The sequence below is a fragment of the Salvelinus alpinus genome, chromosome 8 (assembly GCF_045679555.1).
Source record: "Salvelinus alpinus chromosome 8, SLU_Salpinus.1, whole genome shotgun sequence".
In the NCBI taxonomy this organism is placed as follows: domain Eukaryota; kingdom Metazoa; phylum Chordata; class Actinopteri; order Salmoniformes; family Salmonidae; genus Salvelinus; species Salvelinus alpinus.
The window spans coordinates 77,966,849-77,990,734 of record NC_092093.1 but is presented as its reverse complement, the minus strand read 5'-3'; the positions used below and the strand labels follow the sequence as shown (position 1 = coordinate 77,990,734).

Below are 23,886 nucleotides of genomic sequence, written 5' to 3'. Positions count from 1 at the left end.
GATTCAGCTTATCAACCAGCTAATTATTAGAATCAGGTGTGCTAGATTAGGGTTGGAGCCAAAACCTCCAGGAACAGGGTTGGAGAGCCCAGCTCTGTACACTGTAAACCCCAGTGTGCTGTCATTACACAAAACATTTTCGGAAACGCGTTGCACTTACTATATCTGAGTACAGTTACTTAAGGTGATTTGTAGTCATTACTCAAACCAATAGAGTCACTGTGACCCTGTAGGGCACGTGTCAAACTCATTCCAGGAAGGGCCGAGTGTCCTTCCTTGTACTTGATTTATGAATTAAGGTCACTAATTAGTAAATTACCTGGTTGTCTAGGTCTTAATTGAAATGAAAATCAAAAAAGACACCAGGCCCTCCATGGAATGAGTTTGACACCCCTGCAGTAGGGGGTCCAGATTTGAGTGGCATTTTATTTTATTTAACTAGGCAAGTCGGGTAAGAACAAATTCTTATTTACAATGACGGCCTACCCCAGCCAAACCCGGACCAATTGTGCGCCACCCTATGGGACTCCCAATCACAGCCGGTTGTAATACAGCCTGAATTTAAACCAGGGTCTGGAGTGACGCCTCTAGCACTGAGATGCAGTGCCATAGACCGCTCCGCCACTCTGGAATGTTTGAGTAACACTCCCACTAAGCCACACCTCCAATATATTGCCTTTTCGAATGAATTGTAGAGTTACCACCATGACTGTATTTGTTAGTGACAGAGACATGGTTGTTGAATTTGTTCGTTTTCACTCCTGTGGCCTTCACCAAGTGAGTTCCTGGGCAAGAAATATAATTATTGTTAAACACTTTATGACAATACATTGCATGTCATAAAGCCTTATTTTGAAGTCTAGCTTCATCATAATACAGTGGCCTGAAATGCATGGTTTACAGGCCAAATCAGGCCTGCAACTAGGGTTTAAAAATTCCAGCAACTTTCCAAAAATTCCCAGATTTAAAAACAAACCCTAGTTGGAGGATTTCGAGGGAAATTCTGGAAATCCTGGGAAATTTACCTGAATTTTACAACCGTACTCGCAAGTCACATTATGCTGTCTTGCAAAGTGAAGTGTAATTCCTATTGGAATCCAGCTAGAGTTAGGCCATTTTATTTAGTTATGCATCAGTCAATACACAAATCAAGTCAAAATCAATCATTCGGTAAATCAACACTTCAAATAATGACAAATTAATATCAACGGGTAATCAAAGCAAAGCAAATAATAAGCAATAATATCAATGGGTCATCAAAAGGCAGATCAGAACAAAGCAGGTAAAGCAAATGTAATCGTCTTGCGGAAACACCAAGGGGTTAACAATCGAACAAAAAGAGAGACCTTCAAATCAAGACTCCATGTCCATTCACTGTAACTCTTTAGTTTTTTAGTTTTACAGTTTCGGTTGCAGTGTGGGTCTTCATTCTCTGAAGTTTGAGTTTTTGCTTGCCTGGTTGGTGTGGTGGAGTGGTTGGCGGTGGGGGTGGACTGAAACTGGGAACCGTGCTGGTGCTGGGGCCGGGGCTGGGACTGGAAAATCTGCTGAGTCTGGTGGAGAGGCCGGCAGGGGTGGGGGCTGTTTCTGGGATGTCTTGGGTGATGGGTTAGGTGGTGCCTGTGGAAAGGTGTTGGGATTTTTGTTAGTGAGGTTGGGGTTGGTGGTGTTGGCTCTCGACTTTGACTTTAACACCAATGACTCATGACTTAACTTGGACTTGAGCCGTTTGACTCGAACTGACTTGATACCCTCCCCAAACTCAAATATATAAAATTATGCTATTTAAAAAAGTGTGCAGCGCATCAACTCTTCATTTAACGGATTACAGTTTGAATCAGACAGCAGCCAATCAAATTGTGCCAGCTGAGAAAAAGTTGCGCGTGGCAGTGCAGAGGAACGTCGGTGGGTGAATTCAGATGGAGCCCTTGGAAAGATGATACCCAAAATTATTATTTTCAGATATAAAGGCTACGCTGTATCAACAAAAAACGGATTGCAACTTGCAAAACATGCGGGAAGAAAATGACAGACGGAGGCGCAACAACTTCCAACTTTGTTCGACATTTGAAGCTGCACAAAGATCAGTAAGTCGTGGCTAATATAGCCAACAGCTATATCATTCATAACTTTGTCAATGTAGCATTGTCACGCCCTGGCCATAGAGAGGTTTTTATTTTCTATTTTGGAGAGGCCAGGGTGTGACTAGGGTGGGCATTCTAGTTTTTTTATTTCTATGTTGGTGTGGTTCCCAATCAGAGGCAGCTGTCTATCGTTGTCTCTGATTGGGGATCATATATAAGTTGTCCTTTTTCGTTTGGGTTTTGTGGGTAGTTGTTTTCTGTTTAGTGTCTGCACCTGACAGGACTGTTTAAGTTTTCACTCTTTATTATTTTGTTCGAGTGTTTTGAGTAATTGATTTATCATGAACACTTACCACGCTGCGCTTTGGTCCACTCATTCCGACAAGAGCCGTGACAAGCATGCTGGCTAACGTAACGTTAAATCAATGAGCCTCCACACAGTCAGCCCAGCCAGTGCGGGAATGTGATCATTGTACCCAAGATTGAGCTACAACTGATTAGGCAGTTGGTAGCCTAAATCCTGCCTAATGTTACTGCTGTTCCTAAAGCCATTGACATATGTTAGCCTACTGTAACCACACACTGTGTGTTAAGGTTGGGCGATTGTGTACAAGCCTACATCGCCTGATTGCGCCCCATAGCGATCCTCGATAGTCGATCGCTATGGGGGGGTCTTTCTCATGGCTACCCATGTATTTCCATGGAAATATAAAGTTTATTTGGAAAGTAATAAATATATTTTTAAAAGCATTCATGATTTGCATAAATGTAATATACTAACTATTACTCTTGTTAAAAATATTAAATGGGATTACAATTGGTGAAGAGCACATTATGACTTGTTTAGGACTCGAAACTCAAAGTTTAGGACTTGAGACTTGTTGGTCTTGACTTGAGACTTGACTCGGACTTGCCTGTCTTGACTTGGGACTCGACTTGGGACTTGAGTGCTAAGACTTGAGACTTACTTGTGACTTGTAAAACAATGACTTGGTCCCAGCTCTGCAAACCTCTGTATGTCATAGTCCTGGGATGTATTCATTGGGAAGCTGTACTGTAACTACCTTGGATTCTGTGTCAAAAAGTAGTGATGTAAAGTACTTATATAAAAATAATTTACAGTTGTGGAGGATATCTGTACTTTACTTTAAAATGTATATTTTTGACAACTTTCACTTTTACTTCACTACATTCCTACAAAAAATTATGTACTTTTTACTCCATACATTTTCCCTTACACCCAAAAGTACATTTTGAATTCTTAGCATCATCCCTATTGCCACTGATCTGGCAGACTCACTAAACACAAGTGCTTAATTTAAAAATGATGTATAAACAAAAAATATCAACCTGCGGTAGAGCATGCTGGGTAAAAAATGCATTTGTTATCATAACTTAAAACATTTAGTTAATGTGACTTCTCATTTAGTTTTGAGTCAGTACCACAAACATTTTAAGTAACAATTACTTATCATTGATTTTGAGTTCAACTTATTAGAAGTATTTGAGTTAAAAATACTTTGGGGTTGATAGTGTATGATGGCTGTGTAAACTGAATTCTTCATTTTAAGAGTGTACCACTTTCTCCTCGTGTCTCTTTCTCTCTTTCAAATTTTTCCCACATGCTCTCTCTTTTGATTCTTACCCTCTCTATTCTCTTTCTATCCCTCTTTCTCTCTCTCAATTTCACTTTCTCCTCTCTCGCTCTCGCTCCCTCTCTCTCTTTCTCCTGCTCTCTCTCTCTCTCTCTCTCGCTCTCTCGCTCTCTCTCTCTCGCTCTCTCTCTCTCGCTCTCTCTCTCTCGCTCGCTCGCTTTCTCTCTTCCCCCTCATTTACCACACCAAGCATCTTGTCATCTAAGCAAGAGTCCAAACATTGACACCATCGGGGTTGTTTATCTTGACTACTTGACTTCTTGAGCCTCCATCGTCTCTCCCCTGTCTTGTTTACTGAAGCGTCTTAATACATGTTCCCTTTTGTAAACGAACACAAACATTATTTGGGGGTTGCGGGTGGAAGGAGGAGGGGTATGGGTCTGAATTCTGCGAGCACCACAACACCCGTGCGCACATACGAGCACAAACACACACAGTTTGTAGAACTTTTGGTGTTATTTGTTTTCTTTCAAGCCACATCAAGTGTTTCTGGACAGACATTTTCTGGCTGCAAATGAATCCTCAATACTGTCCCCCAACAATCCTATTCAGTTGAGAATGCACTGGGTATCACCTCACCGTAACAGTGTTGTTTGTGTGGCATGAAGGACAGTTAATTAATCGCTCATAGGAAGACTTCAATAAGCCGTATTCGTCTGTAGAGCGCAACGTGTCACTCGGTGTGTTTTCAATTCAGGGAACATCCAAAAGGATGATGCTCTGCCCTTCATAAAGAAAGACCAATTAACGACACAATATCATCCAATAGACCCGTGTTGACATTTAGCGTTCTTCATGTTGACATGATTCACACACATTTACAAGCACATCATGCTATGTGTCGCGGATGGCTTTCTTAACCCCATAATTAGACATAATAAATGCTCTAACATGCTTATAACAGATAATAATAGTTGGATGAAATCAGTTAGTAGGTTGACCCAAATATGAATAATGACTGTAGCTGGTACATTGACAAAGTTGATCATAAAGTCACTGGTCCCCTCCCACCATGTCAAACGCTTGGAATCAGGAGGCAGGCATTACTTCTGGCTTTACGCAACGTCACTTAAAGCCGGATATTGTAAACACCATTGTAAACACCAGCCCTTTTCATCTGTCTTCATCTGACTGGATGCCACAGTGTTAATTTAAGGTTACACTATTTTCCCAAGAATAAAGACGTTCCATAGCAGTGGTTGCTTTTCATTTTGGGTGGACAGGCTGCACCGAAAATGACCATTATGTCAAGTGTGTGCAGTGCACATTTTGAGCTAAGTTGCTTTATCAATTGGGGAGAACATTCTTGCCAGGATTATTTCTCACCTTTATTTCTCATGAGTGCTCATGTTGAGCAATATTTAGGCTATGCTGGCCTATTGTAAATGATCAAATAAATGTCTTATCAATACATACAATTCTGGATATATTGTCATTTACAATGCTAATGCAGAGGCACCAATACATTGTCCAGTACACTTATTGTATACTGTTTTCATGTACATTCCCTTATGTCTAAGCTTCGAAGGGACTCAGGCTTTACGAATTGTTGTGAAGAAGTGTATCAGTGAACTATATTCTGTAATTTAGTTACAAAACAATAGAAATGCAATTGTGTATTGCTGCGGTTTGTCTGATATCCAACAGTCTATGATCAACTCAGAGCATTTTGCAGAGAAAATGGGTTGATGCATACATACTATTTAGGCTCGGAATGACGTGGCCCATTGTTTACCTTGTTACCTGGCAATGCCCACAAGGGTGTTTCAAACAGCTGTCAGTCAAGGCGAGGTCATGAATATAAGCTCTCCGCCAACTCGGCCTGTTCTTTCAGGCTTCCTGATAGTTAGAGATGAGAGAAAAAGTAAAATTTCTTCAATTCTGAGCATTTTAATAGCGTAAAAATATTATGAGTGATATTTGGGTCATTCAAAGGCTATTTTTACTTGGGAAATAGGATGACTGTGCGAGACCTTTAGGATGTTTTTGGGAAAACAGCCCTGAACTGTCCTTTTGACAATTAATGATGATGACACAGCAGTGACCTTTGTGCCCTGACACCAGCAGGACACGCACGCACACGACCACACGGCCACACAGCGCACAAGGGGGGAACCGGCACTGAAAGGAGTTGTTTCCTAGCCTGTCTGTCTTATTCTTTCATTTTGTATAGGTGGATACACCGCCACTTACTGTACTGGAGAGTGATGCCGGTCACAGCCTCCCTATTCATCTATTTCTCTTATCTAGCCCTGTGTTTCCGCCTACTGTTCTGGAGTGTGAATTCAAACCTCGTACACCCAAGTACTTCTCTGCAGCTGCCACCACTCCATCTATTTTCTGTGATTTACGTTTCATTTCTGCGGTAGTTGATAACCATGGCTATGAACGCTAAGAAGCCAACCTTAGTGAAGCACATGTTATTCCTATCACTCTCTATTGGCCTCTGCCTACTCACAGGGAGCCTCTTAGGATCCCTCACCCTGGACCCATCTTCCTCTACTACTCTCTTCACTGCCTCAGCATACGACACCTTCTGCACCACTCTGATCCCGGTAACCTCAACCTGCCTTTCTCTCACTGGACACTTCTGATCTCCATGGGTACCCCTACAGTTTTTTTATTACATTTTTTTATATATGTTTTATTGAATATTGAATATTGAATATTTAAAACATACAATCTACTTGCAGTGAAGCCGCTCAACAACTACATCACATTAGTCATCTAACAGCCTTCCATCCAAAGCGATACACAGAAGCAACCAGGGTCAATGCCTTGCTCAAGGGCACGTTGACAGATCCTCCCAAAAGGTCAAAAACGGGGACCCGAACCAGCGATTCATCAGCCACCGGCCCACGCTTCCAACTGCCAGACCACCAGCCCTCCAAGATCCCCCCCCCACAGTTCCCCAAGAGCTGCCCCTCAACCATCCAAGACCACCCCAACAGCCCCCCCCCCCCAGAATTAATCAAATAATAATAATTCCATTCCCAGAAACAACAATGCAAAAAACAAAAGACATCAAGGACAACAAAAATCATAACAGCAAGGCCAACTGAATATGTTTGAGTGAATGTATTGCACTATTTAAGTGTGTGTGTACGTGTATGTGTACAAACACCTGCACGGCATCAGCCTCAGGCAAACCGGCATTAGCTGTAACAACATTGCCCCGCAGTGTCATTCAAACTTACTTTTTCATATGTTTAAATTGTTTCGCTTTTATCTTTGACCGTCATTCTATCCCCCGCCCAGCAACTCCACTCCCACTTGTCTCCAATTCCACATCCCAACCCTCAGCTTCCCTCAGCCCATCCCATCTATCTCTGCTGGCCACCCTCTTCGGATTTCTAAGCATTTTTCAGCATCTTTCAACTATGCTGTGATGTTTAACATACAATTTCAATCTATCTAATCAAATAGAATCCACAGATTGTGAGTTGAAGATAAATAATTTTACTAAGAGTATTAGTATATTAGTAATTGACTGACCCGGTCCCTCCAGATCTCCAAACAGTACTATTTCTAGGGTAAATTCTAGATCATTGTTATGCATTTTCAGCCATTCCTGAACCTGAGACCAGAAACAGGCTACCTGAGGGCAATACCAAAACAAAATGGTCTATTGATTCTGTATCCTCACAGCAAAATCTGCAGAGCTTCAATGATTGTATGCCCCAAATATTCAACATTTTGTTGGTGGCAAGAATTCTAAAAAATCATTTTAGCTGAAAAGCACAAAGTCTTGATCTTGCATCGTTTTATATATCAACTCATACACCCTGTACCACGGAATCGGTACATCAAAAACTGTTTTGCAATCTGTATGGCACAACTGTCAACATCCTGGTCTTCAAATGAAACTGGTATACTCTCCTATTTATGATATTTTTATTTCTCCATCAGTTTTGATCCTTTATATTGGGCAGACAGACCAGTTCCCTACCTCCTCCCACTGCCACCTGCCTCCTCCATTTTTGGGGTAATACTGTAATCAATTGGTTGTAATCTTGGATTGAGCAGACCTTCCTGTACAATTCTGATAACTCCATGAAAGACATAACTTTACCATTCCAATTTACAACATAATGTAAAAACAAAATACAATTTTCAAACATCTTTCCCATAAATACAGGTATTTTATTGACCAGCACATTTCAGGGTGATGAAATTTAAATTGTAGCTAGCACTGCAATGTTTGTTTAAAAAAGAGAGATCATTTAATTTTCAATTCATCAAAAATAATGGCAATCTGCCATTTTTAAACAATGAATGAGCTTTTCTTAGTAAACTACTTGAGAACCATTTAGGGTTCAAGGAAAACTTTTGAATAAGTGAAGCTTTTAGAGATATGTTTAGTGCTTTTATATTTAATAATCTCAACCCACACAATTCATGCTCATAATTAGGTTTTAGCCCAGAAAAGTTATCTAAATCTTCAATGAGACATTGCAGGGATCTAGTTTACGGACTTAATATAAAACTTGAGTCTTCGGCATACATGAACACCTTTGTTTTTAAGCCTTGGATTTCTAATCCTCTAATGTTGTTATTTGATCTGATTTTAATAGCTAACATTTCGATGGCCATAACGAATAGATATGATGACAGCGGACACCCTTGTTTAATTAACTCCTCATGACCATTCAAAACTCTCTAAGAAGTAGCCGCTATTTACTATTTTACACCTGAGGTTGCTATACCTTTACCCATTTTATAAGAGGATCCAGGCATTTATAAATAAAATCCAGTCTTACTTTATCAAAGGCCTTTTCAAAATCCGCTATAAATACCAGGCCTGGCTTCTTAGATGTTTCATGATGTTCTATTATTTCTAGTCGTTGTCGTTTATTATCTCCAATCTATCGTCCATGTAAAAAACCTGTCTGTTCAGGATGAACAATGAAATCAAAGTTTATTTGTCACGTGCGCCGAATACAACAGGTGTAGACCTTACAGTGAAATGCTTACTTACAGGCTCTAACCAATAGTGCAAAAAAAATACCTAGTAGAACCTTTTTAATTCTGAGTGCTATGCATTTTGCTACTATTTTTGCATCACAACATAGAAGTGTAAGAGGCCTCCAGTTTTTAAGATAGACTGGATCTTTATATTTGCCATCTGGGTCTTGTTTTAATAATAGTGAAATCAGACCTTCCTGCTGAGTACCTGTAAGACTACCATTTCTATAGGAGTAGTTTAAACAAGCTAACAATGGAGCTTTGAGTATATCAAAAAAGGCTTGATATACATCTACCGGTATGCCACCAAGCCCTGGGGTTTTTCCAGACTGAAATGATTTAGTAGCCTCAAAAATGTATTCCTTTGTAATTTGACCTTCGCCCTGATCTTTCTGTACATATGTTAATTTAAAAATATATATATAATTTGGAAAGAATTCCTTAGTCATTCAGTGGGTGAGGATGAGACGGAAAATAGAACATCTGCTTAAAATATTTAGCTTCCTCTTTTAAAATATTATTCGGGGGAATCATAGATGACTCCGTCTTCAGTAACGAGTTTCTGCAAATTATTTTTGTTAGCGTTCCTGTGTTGGAGATTCAAGAAGAATTTGGTGCATTTTTCTCCATATTCCATCCAGTTGTATTTTTTCGTAATAGATTACATTAGATCGTTCTTGAATTAGTTCCTCCAGTTCTTTTTGTTTTTCCTCTAACTTATTTTGTATCTCTGTAGTATCGTTTTTATTGCTATCTACATGCACTATTAGTTTATGTATTTCCCTTGTTAGTCTTGTCTCTTTAGACAGAAACTGCTTTTTTATTATTGATGAATATTGAATTGAATGACCTCTGAAGGTACATTTAAAGGTATCCAAAACAATAAGGGGATTTGCTGAACCTATATTGTACTGGAAAAATTCAGTTATAAATTGTTTTGTCTTAGTTAAAAATAAACTGTCCTCCAGTAAACTTCGATTAAATTTCCAATATCCCCGTCCACGTGGAAATTTTATAAGAGTTATGTGAAGGTCAATTAGATGATGATCCGATCGCATTCTGTCTCCTATTAAAACTTTTTTAACCTTTGATGCAAGAGAGAAAGAGACAAGAAAGTAGTCAAGACGACTAGCTTGATTAAGTCTCCTCCATGTATATCTCACTAGGTCTGGGTTTTTTAGTCTCCAAATATCTATTTCTAATGTGTCCATAATATTTGTGATTTCCTTAAGGGCACATGATGATAGTTTGTAGAGTGATTTCCTTTACCGTCCATTGAGATACTTAACAGTTAACACACACAACTTTTTTCACCTATACTACACATTCCTTTGTCTCATGCCCTCCTGCATACTTCTCACATCTAGGAATTTCCCTCCTACTCACTGCTGCACCATTACAATAAGCTAGGCACCTAAAACTGTTACGCCCTGATCTGTTTCACCTGTCCTTGTGATTGTCTCCACCCCCTCCAGGTGTCGCTTATTTCCCCCAGTGTGTTTATCCCTGTGTTTCCTGTCTCTCTGTGCCAGTTCGTCTTGTATGTTTCCAAGTCAACCAGCGTTTTTCCCGGTCTCCTGCTTTTTGCATTCTCCTTTTTCTAGTCCTCCCGGTTTTGACCCTTGCCTGTTCTGGACTCTGTACTCGCCTGCCTGACCATTCTGCCTGCCTTGACCACGAGCCTGTCTTCCACTCTGTACCTCCTGGACTCTGATCTGGTTTTGACCTTTTTGCCTGTCCATGACCATTCTGTTGCCTACTCCTTTGGATTAATAAACATTTTAAGACTCCAACCATCTGCCTCCTCTGTCTGCATTTGGGTCTCACCTTTTGCCTTAATAAAAACCCGATAATGGGTTAGGGACAAAAGCTCTCACGGGATAACTCACACATCCTAACTTGAATTTGACAGGTAAAGATTGTGCATCAAAACTCAGCAGGACAGACAGTGTCTTATCTGTTTCACCTGCTACCCACCGTGTCTGCTTTGCACCAAACGGCGGCCGTCACAGACACCGGGAATCTTCCATTTCAGTTGATCCTCCTCAACACTGACCACCACCCCAGTAATCACTCCTTTCAACGGTGCCCTGCCTCGGAGAGCAAAGCAACTCACACTCAGGTTCAATTTCCACACAAGCAAACAGCCATCAAAATGTAGATCATCAAAAACAAAAAACACAGTAATTTCAACAAGAAATTCTAGACGGACTTCAATTTTGTTTCTTAACCACCAAATCCTTCACTTTACTTAAGGGCTAGGGGAGGAAGGAAAATAATCTGTTGCCAAAACTGACAAATTAATTAACTAAAGGTTTGGTATTTTACCTGCGCAGCCCATGAAAACATGCCGCCGGTGTTACTGAAAGGAATATGTAATATAAGCTCTCAGGAGCAAAGCAATACTTCCTCAATCTGGCTATCGTCATTAAAACCCATTCATTGACTAAACTCTCTATCCTTATAGTATTTACCCAACCCGCAATGTTTATTTAACTTTTAACTTCTCAGAAACCCTCCAACCTCCTCCGAACTGCTTTAATCTTTTATTTATTTCCTTTCTTCTCTAATTAAAGAAACATTTTTCAAAAGAAAAAATTTGGGGAAAAAACAACAAAGGAAAAGTAAGGGTCTGTATTGATGTGCTATTGATATGCGCTGGACAGTATGACAGGCTACCACAGTAAGGTTATTGTGTGGCCTTCCCTTCCTTAATTGCAGTAACCCAGTGGGTTGTGACCGTGGAGAATGACGCAGGGGTGCTGCTCTGTGCTGCGTTGGGCCGAGCCCTGCTCCTCACACACATACACACACACCCACACCCGCTGCCAACCCCACAGCTGTCATCACCTTATTGTCCCACCAATTACCCGTAATTACCGTTGGCAGCATCAGCTTCCATTCAACTATTAACAAAAAAGACTACTAAACATTCATCTTTTTGATTAGAGGCGGAGGCGGAGGCAGCAGAGTTTTACTTTAGTCTCACTGTACTATAGGATAAATCCTGTGTTGTTAGCTAGTCCTGCAAGGCTGTCTTCACAAAAACATCAGAAAATAAATGTATGTCACATACCTATACTGCTTCTATTGTTTCCATAAACTCTACACTTATTCAGCATTATTCAGTGGTGTTGGTTGGACAATAAAGAGGTTTCTAGTTAGCCTGGCTGTGAGTGTGTTTAATAATTACAAAGGGCCAGCAACTTAGCTCAAACACACACTCACTCACGCACGCACGCACGCACGCACGCACGCACACACACACACACACACACTTCATCGCTGCTTATTTAACTATCATTTGTCATCCATGACTGGCCGGGCCTTACTTTATAGCTACAGTTCCCTACTTAATCATGTTTTATAGCCTTTCTGACCCTGCTCCAGTCTTCTGAGCCCTGTTGGACTGTCTGGCTATATGGGGCAGACTAACTAATAATTACACCATACTACTTCTGACTGTTTAACCTGCCTTCCTGCCTGTAATGTCAGATAAAACAAAACTGGAGTGTTAGTGATAGTGGTTTTGAAGCATATTTTTACCCCCTACCCCCCCCCCCCATATTCCCCAACCCTACCTTCCTCTGCACATTCACCTCTCCTATTCACCAACAAACACCCCAAAAGCAGCAACAGAGTTGCATGATCAAGGTCTGTCAAACATATAGTATGTGACTGGCTTTGGAAACTAAGTTGCTACTGCATGAAGCTCTGTCCATTATGTGTTCTACTCTTACTGCCAGTGTCAATAGTGCATTCAAGCCTCTTGGTTCAAACTTTCACAGGATACATAAAAAAGCACTGTGAGCAACAAAATAAAACCATGTGAAGAAAGATGGCGGCATGGAGCCCATTGGGAGATCCATTCCCACACAGTTTGAGTCCACTCATTGGGAGGGTGTTCAGCTAGCCTGGTTTATTAGGGCACTGGTTGGAAACAGGGAGGAGTATTTGTCCATCAGTGCTATCCAAGGGCAAAGAGGGAGAGTGGTGAGTAAAGTAGATGAGTAGCCAACATTTCTAAAAGCAAACACAATATCTTCTCTCTCTGGGAATTCTGTCAGAATGTGCTCATGGAACAGTGATGCAAAACAGTGATGCTGTGTCCCAAACAGCGCCCTATTCCCTTTACATACTTTACGCACTACATAGAGAATGGGGTGCCATTTGAGATGCAACGTCAGTGAATTTCAAAAACAATGTGGAGGTACCAAAAGAAAAGCAAACTAAAGTCTAAATAGGGTTAGAAATGAGGATTGGGAAGTCTTTCCTCTGGGTAACCTTTTGCAAAACCCATGTTGGCTTTCACTGGCTTCCGTGACAGAAAAGACACTTGAACAGGTGCCCAAACACTGAAGACTGCTCCAACCCAAACCTATGAACTGTGAGACTTGAAATGTGGAGAGTCCTTGGCTCCCTGACTCCGACTGAAGAGCCTTTTTATGATCTGTTTACATTAGTTAGAGAGCGGGCAGCCATTTTATTTTCTCCTACCCCTTTCCTTCCCTTGTCTCCCCCTCCTCCCTCTTTATTCCCCCCTCCTCACCCACAAATGTGTTGAGTCTAGATCCCCCAGCGTGGGAACATGGGAAGCAGAAGTGTGTGTGTGTGTGCGTGTGCACGAGCGAGGGTGGGTGCCTGCCTGCCTGCCTGCAGCTCAGCGATCCGTCCCCCTGTGCTGTCCTCACCTGCAGCAATAATTTTGTCACGTCATAAAAAAACACTTGCTAAAATGGATATCTGTCCACATCTATGTTGGCTATGAGGTAGCGTGAGAGCAAACACTTAAATGAGGCAAAGCATCCCAAATGGCATCCTATTCCTTATAGAGTGCACTACTTGTGTGCATTACAGTATACAAGGAATAGGGTGCCATTTGGGATGCAGACAAAGGTCTGCAATTACGCTTGCTAACCTTGCTGAGCTTTCACCATATCTCTTGCACTTGGCCCTCTGCTGCACACAGTAAACCAAACCAAATGAGTCTGTCTTTATATGAGACTTTCTGGATGTATTCTTGGACTGTGATTACACATATTATTTTCATGCACATTATGCAGAGTGGATGGTTTGCGGTCTGCGTGCGTGTACTGTATATCTTGGTTTGCTGTGCAGTTTGTTGCCCTCTCACCCAGGTCTCAGGGAGAACCAGAGAGGGGAGCAGTCTCGCTAGCCATTCTCACTCAATCTGGGCTGAGAGGAAGGTGTAGCAGGTCCACAGGGCTTCTGGGCATGGTCCTCTACCACCCTCACGCTTTCCATTTCGTTTATGTTTCCCCTCGCCGCCATTTTAACCACCTTTTAGTTCAGGGTGACTACTGAGTTGACAGGGACACACACATACACAAACGTACACACAAACACACACACAAACACACACACACAAAAACGTCTGTTTGTTTGTTAGCTTTAGTTGAACTTACTTTTATTGATTCTTTCAAGGCCATGTGTTTTTCAGATTTTTATTTCCAAGGATGTTTATCTGGCCTTGGTTAGTCTGCCACTCTACGGAGGCACAAAGAACTGGTCTGCCACACAATTGCATAGACACAGTGTTTTCCCTACATACTGGGGCCTCCTACAATGAGTGGCATTATTAAAGCAGTAGCAGTGTGGGCAGAGACTGTAAAAACCAGAGCTCCTTTAAATGTAATTAAAAGATTTATACCACCACCACTACCTATTTCTTATTTTATTTTCTAAATAAGTTTTCCACCTCAATTTCCAGTAACATCCGTAAACTGTAAAGCGGTATAAATTAAGGGCTGCGGTCGGTTCATTCGGACACAATCTGGTTCTTATTTAGAGACGTAAAGATTGAAAGAGAGAGAGAAAAGAGGGAGAAAAAGAAAGAATGAAAGAAACGCGCTAGCTGCTGCTGCTGCTGCCACTGAGAGCAGCTAACCATTTCCATGTGTCAGTGTGTCTCTGCTCTGGGGTTTTCCTCTTTGCTTGTTTCCGGCCGCGTCCCGCTGATTCTTACTGTCGCTAAACAGACTATAAAGCATAAGCGTTTAAGAGGGAGTGTCTTAACAAGGTGCAAGCGTCTACTGCCAATCAGAAGCCAGCATCTCCAGGGTCCCTTCCTGTTCCTCTCTCTGACTCGCTGCTCGGGGTTCCACAGATGTTCCTCCTTTAATGATTTTTTTTAACCCTTAAGTTAAAAGTTGTTTATGGCTGTGAAATGCAGGAATGTTGAGGGAGGAGGGAGGGGTTAGAATGGGAGAGGTTTGATGAATTGGGGGGGGGGGGGGGGATCTGGAGTGATGGGGGTGGAGGGATGAGGGATGCGTTTGAGCAAAGGGGCCACGGGCCTTTGGGTAACTGTCTTATGTTTCTACTTGGGTCCATACACACAGATACTCAATCACTCATGGGTAGACATTAAACACACACACACACACACACACACACACACACACACACACACACACACACACACACACACACACACACACACACACACACACACACACACACACACACACACACACACACACACACACACACACACACACACACACACACACACACACACACACACTACACCAACAGTGACAGAATGTCTTGCATGTAGATCTAAAATAGTTCCACATTAATTATCGTAGACAGAAGCCTGGGAAGTAGTGACTGATGTGGTCACTGGAACATACTGGAAAGAATACTAAACCACTCAGGAACTGTGTGTGCATGCGTGCGTGGGTGATTGTGTGCGTTTGTGTGTGTGCGTGTGCGTGTGTGTGTGTGTGTCTATGTACACTGGTTATACCAAACATTAGGAACACCTTCCAAATATTGAGATATTGAGCTGAACCCCCTTTGCCCTCAGAACAGCCTCAATTCGTCAGGACTCTACAAGGTGTCAAGAGTTCCACAGGGTTGCTGGTCCATGTTGACTCCAATGCTTCCAACAGTTCTGTCAAGTTGGCTGGATATCCTTTGGGTGGTGGACCATTCTTGATACACACGGGAAACTGTTGAGCATGAACAACCCAGCAGCGTTGCAGTTCTTGACACAAACTGGTGTGCCTGGAACCTAATATCCATACCCCATTCAAAGGCACTTAAATATTTTGTCTTGCCAATTCACCCTCTGAATGGCACACATATGCAATCCATGTCTCAAATGTCTCAAGACTTAGAAATTCTTCTTTAACCTGTCTCCTCCCCTTCAACTACACTGATTTAAGGGGATTTTGCAATTGACATCCATAAGGGATCATAGCTTTCACCTGGTTTCACCTGGTCTCACCTAGTCAGTCTACAGTGCATTTGGAAAGTATTCAGACCCCTTGACTTTTTCCAAATGTTGTTACGTTACAGCCTTATTCTAAAATGGATTAAATAAATAAAAATACTCAGCAATCTACACACAGTACCCCATGATGACAAAGTGTAAACAGGTTTTTAGAAATGTTTGCAAATGTATTACATATAAAAAACAGAAATAACTTATTTACATAAGTATTCAGACCCTTTGCTTTGAGGCTTGAAATTGAGCTCAGGTGGATCCTGTTTCCAATGATCATCCTTCAAATGTTTTTACAATTTGACTAGAGTCCACCTGTGGTGAATTCAATTGATTTGACATAATTTGGAAAGGCACACGCCTGTCTATATAAGGTCCCACAGTTGACAGTGCATGTCAGAGCAAAAACCAAGCCACAGAGCGACAGGGTAGCCTAGTGGTTAGAGCGTTGGACTAGTAACCGAAAGGTTGCAAGTTCAAATCCCCGAGCTGACAAGGTACAAATCTGTCGTTCTGCCCCTGAACAGGCAGTTAACCCACTGTTCCTAAGCCGTCATTGAAAATAAGAATTTGTTCTTAACTGACTTGCCTAGTTAAATAAAGGTAAAAAAAAAAAAAAAGGAATTGTCCGTAGAGCTCCATGACAGGATTGTGTTGAGGCACAGATCTGGGGAAGGGTACCAAAAAATGTCTGCAGCATTGAAGGTCCCCAAGAACACAGTGGCCTCCATTCTTGAATGGAAGAAGTTTGGAACCACCAAGAGCTGGCCACCCGGCCAATCGGGGGAGAAGGACTTTGGTCAGGGAGGTGACCAAGAACCCGATGGTCACTCTGACAGAGCTCCAGAGTTCCTCTGTGGAGATGGGAGAACCTTCCAGAAGGACATCTCTGCAGCACTCCATCAATCAGGCCTTTATGGTAGAGTGGCCAGACAGAAGCCACTCCTCAGTAAAAGGCACATGACAGCCCGCTTGGAGTTTGCCAAAAGGCACCTAAAGGACTCTCAGACTATGAGAAACAAAATTCTCTGGTCTGATGAAACCAAGATTTAACTCTTTGGCCTGAATGCCAAGCATCACGTCTGGAGGAAACCTGGCACCATCCCTACAGTGAAGCATGGTGGTGGTAGCATCACGCTGTGGGGCATTTCTTTCAGCAGCTGGGACTGGGAGACTAGTCAGGATCGAGGGACAGATGAACGGAGCAAAGTACATCATTGATGAAAATCTGCTCCAGAGCGCTCCGGACCTCAGGTGTGGGGGGCGAAGGTTCATCTTCAACAGGACAACAACTCTAAGCACACAGCCAAGACAACACAGGAGTGGCTGTGGGGCAAGTCTGAATGTCCTTGAGTGGCCCAGACAGAGCCTGGACTTGAACCCGATCGAACATCTCTGGAGAGACCTGAAAATAGCTGTGCAGCAACACTCCCCATCCAACATGACAGAGCTTAAGAGGATCTGCAGTAAAGAATGGGAGAAACTCCCCAAATGCAGGTGTGCCAAGCTTGTAGCATCATAACCAAGAAGACTTGAGGCTGTAATTGCTGCTAAAGGTGCATCAACAAAGTACTGAGTAAAGGGTCTGGATACTTATGTAAATGTGAGGATTGATGAGGGGAAAAAACTATTTAATCAATTTTAGAATAAGGCTGTAACCTAATAAAATGTGGGAAAAGTCAAGGGGTCTGAATATTTTCTGAAGGCACTGTATGTCATGGAAAGAGCAGGTGTTCCTAATGTTTTGTTTACTCAGTGTACGTCTCAACATTGTCGCTTCATACTCCCCTGCTTCCTAGTCTTTCAAACAGGGCCCTAACAAACCCAGTAGACAAAGCAACAAGGTCTACGTCCCAAATGGAACCTATTCCTTTAATAGTGCCCTATGGGCCCTGATCAAAAGTAGTGCTCTAAATAGGGAATAAGCTGTCATTTGGGACTTAAAAGCCCATTTAAATGACATCAAGCATCTCTAACAGAAGAGCCTCACCATGTAAACAGATGAGTCAACATAAAACTGTGATCTACACCACACACACACACACACACACACACAGTTCTGTGTCTACTGAAGTCGAGCAGTCTAACATCTTATTTCTGGACCCCAGAGTATCATCCAGACAAGGCCCCCTCTCTGGGGCAAGTATATCCCTCTGAGGGTGGGGTCTAGTGGGGCTAAATGGGAGCCAGGTGTCCCTGAGAGAGGGGCACCATGGGGGAGACTGTGGCTAGCTAACATAAACCTTCTGTTCAAGCCAAATAAAAACCTGCCCCTTATTAAGAACAAAATGAAGGATGCTTTCCTGTAGGTGCCCTCTTGTGCTGCTCTTTGGAGCATGTGACAGCTTTCTGTGTATGTATGTATGTATGTGTGTATGTGTGTGTGTGTGTGTGTGTGTGCGTGCATGTGATGAAAGGGAAGTTTACACACAGGTCGCCATGACGCCAGTGAATAACCAGCATTAGAACAGCTGAAAACATACCCCACAAAAAGCCAAGTCCCACAGACGGAACCCCTCTAACTTCACATCATGTCAAGAGCACTCCACAATCCGCTACCATTCCTCTGCTGTTTGAACATTGTCACGCTAACATATACATGTCGATATAACTTTAGGAATCTCTCTCTCTTGCCTTGTTGGGGAAATTACTAGGCCTTAGACAGAACCAGGCAGGGGCTGCTGATTTGCGGCTGAACATGAATGAACAATCTGTTCTCCCACAACAATTGGGCTCCCATGGAAGAGTGGGAGAGCAGAGGCAAACCACACACAGATGTGTCATGTCTTTGTTTGTTTGCTGATTTGTGTGTTTGTTTTTGACTCCCCCCGTAGAGGAAAGGTTCGCGTTTTAACAGGCCTGTAGAGTGTTCATTAGAGTGGACAGCAATATAGCATGGTTATTTTGGGACCAGACAATTGCTCACTGCTGTGTGTGTGTGTGTGTGTGTGTGTGTGTGTGTGTGTGTGTGTGTGTGTGTGTGTGTGTGTGTGTGTGTGTGTGTGTGTGTGTGTGTGTGTGTGTGTGTGTGTGTGTGTGTGTGTGTGTGTGTGGATGAGATGGGCAATGGTCTCTCATTCGGAGAATGAAAACAAACACATTCAGCTCTGATGCACTCTAACTCCTTACACTGTGAGCAATCTCCATTTCAAAACATAGTTTCTTTCATGTCATAGGGTACTTTCGCAATGAGCTACTTTTCCTATGTGCCCTGGTCAAAAGTAGTGCACTATATAGGAAATAGGGTGCAATTTGGGACTTAATCGGGATGCATCATCCATCAACAGGAAATTAGCCCCAGCTTTTCAGTTAATGTGAAACAGGACTTCTCTGCTCCACTCCATGGTGTAAAGCTAACAGCTCTCCCCATTCACAATGTCAGGAACAGTGCTGAAAATACATAGCAATGCCAGAACGCCTGGCTGGGACCAAAGAACATGAAGTCATCAAGCCAGGCAGGCGCTAACTGACCACTAAAAGGTGATGTTATGGTTCTGTCATATCCAGAAACACAGCTAGGAAGCAAGGTTGGAGTCAATTCCAAATTCAATTCTGGAATTCAAGCATTAAGTTGAGAATTTACTTGGAATTGTGTTAGAATTGCAGCAATCTTCGAAAAACTGAATTGGAATTGAATTGGAATTTAGACTGCCTAAATTGGAATTGAATTGGAAAATAAAAACATAATTGGAAGGGAATTGGAATTTAGAATTGTGTAACTTGAATTGTATTATAATTGTGCAGTTACTGGAGTTAATGCATTTAGCTTTGAAATTGAATCCAAACTTTGTTTTAAATAATCTCAACACAAAAACTGTGACCACATATTAGATAGTTTGATAAAATAATTATAAATATATACAGTATATACATTATATTTCAAATGTTTTCTAATGAGAATGGGCACTATATTTCCGGGTAGGTTATTTTGGTCCAATTAAACGGTTGGTTTACCCAAATCGCATATTGGTTTCCTTACCCTTACCTGAACTATGTTTTGTGATTTGGGTGAAATATCCCTTAAGGATGCCTTTTTTATATATATGGAGGCTTGATTCCGATTACACTAAGTATTGTTCACTCAATTATTCTGTATTGCTTTATAATTCTACAACAGGTTGTATTGCTTACTTTTAGCTTTGGAAAATTTTCAAAATGGTGTCATGAAGCTGATTAACATATTTCCCAGTGTGCTGTTTCGCATGTCCATTTTTCAAATCCATTACTTCTATGCATGTTTATTTATATCATGCAGCACAAAGAAAAATAACATTATTGTTTTTATCTACTCTGAACTATTAAAAATTGTTGGATTTATTGCGCCCGTTAGGTGCCAGTTCATACGGTTTAAGTTCTCTTGTCAACTTCATGCGTCCTACCTTGCAATCAGTCCGAATGCAAAAGGTGGGTGATAAACTAGTCCGAACGTAGCAATTCCGCCACTTGGCTGGATTTGAATGGTAATTAGACACCACCCTGAAGTTCATCACAATTTGATAAAATGGCCTTATGTGTTGAGCAAATCAAATATTTCATATTGCTGTTAGTGATGTTACGTTTGATACCGAAGCTCCGAGGCGTGAGTCGAAATCGCTAAGCAGCTAACTTCGAACCAGCGTGCCGATGCACCTTATCAGAGGTACATCATCAATGACGTCCGAAGCTTCGTTTGATCACATGCTTTTTCAAACCCGTGTGTTGCAACATGCTAGATCCCACTGATTTCGCCGTGGTTCCGGTGCTTTCTTCGATTCCAAGCTGCTTTCAAACAATGACTTCTACTGGACATGGTTCTTACAAATATATAGTAAGAATTTTGTACAAAATGTTTCACTTGACCGGAAGTTTTTTAAATTTTATTTAACTAGGCAAGTCAATTGTGCGCTGCACTATGGGACTTCCAATCACGGCCGGTTGTGATACAGACTGGAATCAAACCAGGGTCTGTACTGACGCCTCTAGCACTGCGCCTCTCGAGAGTTAGTTTTGCAAGTAGAGTAGGGAACTATGGAACATTCAGGGCTGTGAGTTTATGAGGTCAAATCCTGTTGAAGGCACACTATTTAGAAAATTGTTTTATGTGAAACCACACTTTCTGCACTGTTGTTCAAATAATAATAGATTCAGTTTTTGAAAAAGAGTACATTTTAAGGCAAAAAAAAGGAAACAAGATGTAAAATGCAAACCTGATAATCCAACTGATTACAGGCTACTAAAGCCAACGACCTACAGAGTTTTGATGAAAACAGTAGGGGAAAAAGGCCTATCTGATAATCAAATGCTGCTATTTATTGCTGACCAGCAGATGTCACTAATGTGTATTTCGAACAGATAGTGAAGCTCCGAGTAATGAACCGTTGTTCAACAACAATTGGGTGAAAGCGCCTCTGTTTCCCATCACTAATTGCTGTGATATGGATAAGGCATATAATCAAAAACCGACGTTCAGATTTTTTAACACACTTATGATGACATACGTAACCCTGGTTAAAATCTGAATAAAAGTGAATGCAAGGCCCTTGTCTTTGTCACTAATAAACACAATCATGGTTGCTAATTCTACTGTCTGTCAATCTAAAAGGCACCTTAAGATATATGCAACTGTCTGCAAATATGCCTTTAGAAGGGATTTGTTTACTTTTTAATTACCATGACTGTGTTTGCTAGTGACAGAGACACGTTGCATTCAAACCCTAGAAGTCCTGTAATCTTCAACAGGTGAGTGCGAAGTGAATAGTTCATCATTAAAATGTAACCCTTTATGACATTACATACAGAATCATACGGCTATACCTCAACAGCCCAGTTTACGTCAGGGAAGTCACATTGTGCTGTCTTACAAAATGATATACACAGAGTGTACAAAATATTAGGAACACCTACCTAATATTGAGTTGCACCTCCTTTTGCCCTCAGAACAGCGTCAATTTGTCGGGCATGGACTCTACAAGGTGTCGAAAGCGTTCCACAGGGATGATGGCCCATGTTGACTCCAATGCTTCCCACAGTTGTGTCAAATTGACTGGATGTCCTTTGGCTCGTGGAACATTCTTCACACACACAGGAAACTGTTGAGAGTGAAAAACACAGCATCATTGCAGTTCTTGACACAGACCGGTGCGCCTGGTACCTACTACCAGACCCCGTTCAAAGGCACTTAAATCGGTTGTCTTGCTCGTTCACCCTCTGAATGGCACACATACACAATTCATGTCTCAATTTTCTCGAGGTGTTAAAATCTTTCTTTAGCCTGTTTTCTCCCCTTCATCTACACTGATTAAAGTGGATTCAACAGATACTGCAATAAGGGATCATAGCTTTTAACTGGTCGGTCTATGTCATGGAAGTGCAGGTTTTCTTCATGTTTCGTTTCCTATTGGAATCCAGCCAGGGTATCCAACAATTTGAATTTATGATAATCTGCCAACTGCATTGCAAATGACTGCTAAGAAGACCGCCTAAACCATTTCAATTGGAACAACCATCTCAGTAACGGGTACAATAAGTTCAACTACTAATGGATTGGTTTAGTTTAGAGAAATGTATGTTAACATCAATCAACCAATCAATCAATGTACAACCAAAAAGATATTTAAACAAACAGTTCTAAAATCAACCTGCAATAGAGCTTGCTGGGAAATATGCTAATGATAGGCCTGGTTTTGAATGACCATGTTTAAACAACAGAGTAAAAATGACACAATCACTTTCAACTCTGGTTAAAACCAACACTAGGGTTATTTTACACCTCTGAATGTTAATTTAACTCCTGGAATAAATAAAGGTCTCATGTATTTTATGGAGAGTGGAATTCAACTCTACCTTTAGTAATTTGCCTTTATTTACCCATACACATATCATACAGGGAAGCACACATTTGCTTGTTGCTGGGAGCGTTGTCGACATGACCACAGCTCTGCACAATCCACAAATTTTAATAATGATTCATGTTTCGAGCTATGCATTTAAGTAATTGACAACATGATGTGTAAATGTTACATAAAGGGATTTGTTTGAATATAAAAAATGTGTAGCTAATGTGTTTTATTTGTTTCCCGATCTCATATAAAAAGGCTTGGCGATTATTGTAATAGTTTTTAGTGCATGGAGCTTTGTTCGCCACAATGTGCCAAACCATTTGGAGAAAAAAACGGTTTAAAGCAAGAATGAATAATACAGTAGTCCGAGGGGAATCGAGTATCCTGCATTTTCAGTATTATTTAATGCATTTCATATTAAACAGCTTTAACTTATCAATGATATTCACTAATTGGATGGGTTATATTGAGGATGATGTTTAACATCTTCATGATTATATGTTTTAAAAGTCTAAGCTGTGGGGGGGTTAAAATGACATGGTATTTTTTTAAGATAGTAATACTATGGATAATTTAGGTATTTTATTTAGAATTTTAGGACCCCTTTAGGTATAATTATATTTGGGGCGGGATAAGATATCGCATTTGGCCTTTACTACTATAGCATAGAGAAATGCATTGAATAACACATCCATAAATGGCAAAAAAAGACAGTCAAAAAATCTACAATAATAAACAAGGTTTTAAAGTGTCTGTCCTATATCTAATAGATATAAGAAAATTCAGGAAATATATATATTTTTTACACATATTTAACCCCTTTTTTGGGCAGGTACAAAACTACCTTTCACACATCCATAAAAACAATGTAGCCGGTACCGGTTACCTTCAGACAAGTCCCGTAACACTTTTGGGGGTTGTAGAGCACAACGGAGAACACCATCGGGTTCGTGACAATCTCCCCTTTCTACAGTGGGGTCACATTAGTAGTTTGTAACCCAAATGTTTCGGACGCTACAAACAGAAGTTGGCACATCGACTGTACTTACCTTCAGATGAGTCCTGTGACATTTGAAGGGATCGTAGAGAGAAACAGAGACCACCATTGTGTT

At 41.3% G+C, this 23,886-nt stretch overlaps 1 long non-coding RNA gene across 1 annotated transcript; it reads right to left on the bottom strand.

Annotated features, from left to right (window-relative positions):
• Positions 1–1,102: 1,102 nt before the first annotated feature.
• LOC139583742 (uncharacterized) lies at positions 1,103–22,395 on the bottom strand. The gene is made up of 3 exons (XR_011676597.1): positions 22,160–22,395; positions 21,840–22,024; positions 1,103–1,620 (listed from the first exon to the last, which is right to left on the bottom strand). It is a non-coding gene; the product is annotated as an uncharacterized lncRNA (long non-coding RNA).
• Positions 22,396–23,886: the final 1,491 nt, after the last annotated feature.